Below are 5,123 nucleotides of genomic sequence, written 5' to 3'. Positions count from 1 at the left end.
ATCGGGTGGTCCGGCCACCCCATTTTGGCCAAGGGGTGGCTGGAACCACCCCGATCTTTCTCCTCCTTTTTTTCTTTTTTCTTTTTTTTTTTAATATTTTGCTTTAAAAAAAAAAAATTGATGCCTAAAAAAAATTTAATATTGAAAACTATGTACACTTTGTGCTGCACATATGAAAATGGTATTGTAGCTAAAACAGTTTCAGCTACAGTACTGTTCCTCGCTGTTGGCAAACGAGGCCTTATTCTTCTAAATTCTTTCATTGAGGTCCCTGCAATTCCTTGGTGGAATTAATTGACCGTTATTTCAGAGACTCGACATCAATGGCCCAAGTCTGACAACCTAGGGGCCTATAAATTGATGTTTCAAGCGGAACTAGTGTCCTAGACTCCCAATCCCAAACACCTTCCTTGAAACTCTACACTACAGCTCCCACGAATCTTTTGTTAATTGACTAATACAAATACAGTAGAATAAGCCAATATATACCACCAAGGTGGTAGTTGAGTTGGTAGAAGAACTCCTTTCATTACCAAGTGAGTGGCGTGTTGAATCGCGGTAGTAGATGCGTGAACCGGATGCTACTATGAAGGGGAGCTCTGAAGCTCCACACTGAAAGTAAGGGTTGTGGTAGCCAGTCGCCTTCCCTGAAGCTGATAGCTATAAGCTCAAGCGGAAATTCCGGCGGATGGAAACCCGATGAGTCGCCCAGGGAGAAAGCTACATTTGGTCATGCCACCAGAGCAGCACTGAATTAGAAAAAAAAAAAAAAAAAAAAAAAAAAAAAAAGCCCCCAGTTTGGGATAGAATTGACATTGATGCCGTCTGCCAATGGTTGTATGCAGGTCGGAGTCAAGAAATTTTATGGGAGGGAATTAGTCAATTTTTTTTTTTCTTTTAGTTTTTTAAATTTTTTTATTAAAAAAATTTAAAAATAGAGTCAATTTTTTTTTGAAAAGACGAAAATGACTAAACTTAAAATTTTACTTTTTATTTTTTTATTTTTTTATTTTTACTTATAATTTTTTATTTTTCTTAATTTTGGGGGAACCATGGCCTACCCTGGTCCCCCTCCTTCGGTCTCTGGTTGTTTGTAAACTCCTGCTCCTTCAATAAAGTCAACAATTATTTTTTTACAAAAGTGGAATCTGGGAACAACGCGTTTGGCTTGATTTTGGCCGAAGAACTGTTCGAAGAAATTACCCTTTTTGATAGGATTATTAAAAGACTCCAAGAAAGGATTTTTCTGCTCATAGCCTAAGGTATGGCAGAAACAGAAACTCCTTCAGCTACCATATTGAGAGATTTGGCCATTATCATAGTATACAAGCCTACAAAGTAAAATATGATTCATTCCCATATTGTTCCAAAAGTTATTGGACCCTTTTCTGCTTTATGTTTTCCTCGCCCTCCTCTGCAATAATCTAGCCTATGCTGACCCTCCCTATTCCAATTGTTCAAACAATAGTAATTATGCAGGTAATATTACATTATTTCAGAACAATCTCCAAGATGCCCTCTTTTCTTTATCCACGAATGCTTCTGTTTCCAAATTCTATAATACCTCCAAAGGAAATGACCCAGATGGAGTTTATAGTCTTTACATGTGCCTCGGCTATGTTTCAAATGAAACCTACTAGACATGCATAACAACCGCTACACAAGACATTTTGAGACTTTGTCCAGACACAACAGAAGCAGTTGTAAGGGAGGAGGTATGCCAGTTGCATTTCTCCAACAAAAATTTCTTTGGCCAATTGAATGTCACAGGAAACGTTCTTGACCTGGATAACAAGAAGAACATTTCAGAACCAGAAAAGTTCAAATCTGTTGTGAAGGAGACGTTGAATACTCTTACTAAGAGGGCAGCTTTCAATCTTTCAGCTAACATGTATGCTACTGGGGAAGTACCCTTTCAAGATAACACAATACATGCTCTAGTGCAGTGCACCAGTGACTTATCCGCTGATGGGTGTAATTCATGCCTTCAGAGGGCCATAACAGATGTTTTAACATGCTGCTATTTCTCTATTGGTGCAAGACTTCCTAGTCATAGTTGCTTCTTGAGGTATGAGCTATATAACTTTTATGGAGCTCCCACTTCAACTAATGGGCAAGGGGGAAGTAAGTATTTGTCAACAACACTACTCTCTGACACAACTTACTTTTGTTATAGTATTCAGTGATTGCTTTCAAATGCAGGCAGTGGATGGAAAACATGGATGATGGTAATCCTTGCAGTTGCATCAGCATGCTTGGCGATAGTACTTCTGGGTTCCTGTATTTTTTGCCTTAAGATGAGGAAGAAGGCTAAAAAATGTAAAGACGCCTGTCAGTGAGTTTGCTTTACAATTTTGAACTTTTGTTTTCACCATTGAGACTACCATTCTTTTTTGTTCAGGGGAGAGAGAAATTATTAGTCAACAAGCAAATATTGGTGATCATTATATCTCAAACTTTCATCGCCCCAATTTTCAAGGAAGATATGATCCGAACGCTCAGGAATCCCACCATATTGATTTGGTATCTATACTAGTAGGTACCAACAACTTCTTTGATTCAAATAAGCTTGGGCAAGGTGGTTTTGGCCCAGTTTACAAGGTGATTCGTGTTATCTAATTACGTCTAAAACACAAAAAAGTTTCAATTCGCCTTTTTTATTTATTTTTATTTTTTAATGTTAATCAGGAAAATTAAAGCAAATTAAATGAACTCTTGCAGGGTATACTCAGTAATGGAAAGGAAGTAGCAGTTAAGAGGCTCTCTTACTGTTCAGAGCAGGGTTCAGAGGAATTCACAAATGAAGTTCTACTAATAATGAAGCTTCAACACAAAAATCTTGTCAGGCTACTTGGGTTTTGCACAGAGCGAGAAGAAAAGCTGCTTGTTTATGAATTCATGCCAAACAGCAGCCTGGATGTCTTTCTCTTTGGTTCGTTAATTTCTTCCTCACTCTTTTTGTTGTTTTAATGGGCACTCGAATCAACTTTGTAAACATTCAGCCATAGAACAATGAATTGAATTAATTTCAAATTTTAATGGTTAGATCCAATGAGACGTGCACAACTCAATTGGAGCAAACGACGTAATATAATAAGTGGAATTGCACGGGGAATTCTTTATCTTCACGAGGATTCTCGACTTAGAATCATTCACAGAGACTTAAAGGCTAGCAATGTATTATTGGACTATGACATGAATCCTAAGATCTCAGACTTTGGAACGGCAAGGATCTTCATAGGAAGCGAAGGTGAAGCTAATACTGCTAAAATAGTTGGAACATAGTAAGTACATGTAAGATTAGTGTGCCTTTGGTTTTTTAATTGTGTATATGTTAACTTCTTTTATTGTTGTTTTAATATGCTTTGAACAGTGGATACATGGCCCCAGAATATGCTATGGAAGGATTATATTCTATTAAGTCTGATGTTTTTGGCTTTGGAGTACTCTTGCTTGAGATCATAACTGGGAGAGGAAATTCTAGCTTCCGTTGGTCAAAAGGTGCTCCTAGCCTCCTAGCATATGTAAGATATTTTTGGCTTAAAGTCTAGTCCATACTTCTAGAGTTGATATTGGGCAAGGGCAGTGGGAATTTATATTTGTGTGTCGGGTTTAGGTCATATTGAAATATGAGTATGAAAATGCATAGTGAAGTTCATAAGTCGTGTCAAAAGTTGCTAACTCTAAATGTCAAGTGTTAAGTTCAATTCGTGTCGAGACATTGGTATAAGAATACATGGTTAATCTTAATTCAACTCATTTAATTAAACAAGTTTAACTCATCAACCCTTACCAGTTAATTTCGTGTTTGATACATATTGAGTTGGTAAATCTTATCAAAAATTGTCAAACCTAATATTAGGCAAAAAAAACTGTCTAAACACATTAAATAATGGTGCAGGCGTGGCAATTATGGAATGAAGGGAAAGCGCTCGAGATGATGGATCCGTTATTGAATGACTCATGCTACCCGGATGAATTTCTAAGATACATTCATATTGGATTGTTGTGTGCTCAACAAGATGCAAATGATAGACCAACCATGTCTTCTGTGGTAGTAATGTTGAAAAATGAAAGTATAACTCTTTCCCAACCTCAACGACCTGCGTTTTCTGTAGGGAGATTCACGGATCACAATGAAACATGTTATGACTCTATCAACGACTTATCAATTTCCAATATGGGGCCTCGGTGATGGAACCCATAAAAGGATTGAAACTTTGTTCTTGTGTGCAGTACATCAATAGATTATAGATTATAGAAGTTTGTATTTGCTTGTAATTGACCTCTATCATATATGTGAGTTACACAAGCAATATTTAATTTGGTCAATGAATATGATTTCAAAGTTTGTGTTCGCCTTGAATTCCACAAAAAAAAGACATATATATATATATATATATATTCCAATTCAATTGTCAAGTTTAGTACATCATTAACTTGTGAGAATACGCAATAGACTTTAAATTCCAATAAGGATTCCCACAAAGGATAGGCGTGGGCTCACCTACTTTAGACAACCTGAGATGCAAGATTAATTATGCAGGCTTGCATTTGTCTTATATGCAGATGTGCCGAATTATGTGTAATTGGGACAATTAGTTGTAGGGAATCCGATGGTTTAATTTCTTTATGGTTTAAAATCTGATTAAAGTGGGTTAACTGAAAATGCCAAGATCACACTTGGTTCTTTTAATGAATAGAGTAGTTCGTAAACAGTTGGACTTGAATTCGGTTTGGTTAATTATTAAATAAACCAAGTTTGAATAAAATTTTGGATTTGTTTATTAAATGAGATAAACTCATAGAAAATTATATTATTTTATTTTTATTATTTTTATAGTATTATCTAACTTTGTATTGTGAACACGTTAAACATTAATGTTGGAAAATTATTTAAAAAGACAAATTTTTTTATTGTAATAGATATAGCTCTTGTTTGTTCGAAAATTAAATGAACCGGATTGGAATATATTATTTTGCTCCATGATAAATTCAAGCTCAATTTATATTCAAAACAAAATTAAACAATTGGTGGGCACAACGGAAGTGGTTTACACCACCTCCTTATAGAAGTTATTCTCGACTTAAATATTTAATATTGAGCTCGATTATAGCTTTAA

At 35.7% G+C, this 5,123-nt stretch overlaps 1 pseudogene; it reads left to right on the top strand.

The window, feature by feature from the left end:
* The first annotated feature begins 1,052 nt into the window (after positions 1 to 1,052).
* LOC132170073 (cysteine-rich receptor-like protein kinase 10) lies at positions 1,053 to 4,195 on the top strand (annotated as a pseudogene).
* Positions 4,196 to 5,123: the final 928 nt, after the last annotated feature.

This window comes from Corylus avellana, chromosome ca2 (genome assembly GCF_901000735.1).
Source record: "Corylus avellana chromosome ca2, CavTom2PMs-1.0".
Taxonomy (NCBI): domain Eukaryota; kingdom Viridiplantae; phylum Streptophyta; class Magnoliopsida; order Fagales; family Betulaceae; genus Corylus; species Corylus avellana.
Note: the sequence above shows the minus strand (reverse complement) of the source record. Positions and strands in the feature narration are given on the sequence as shown.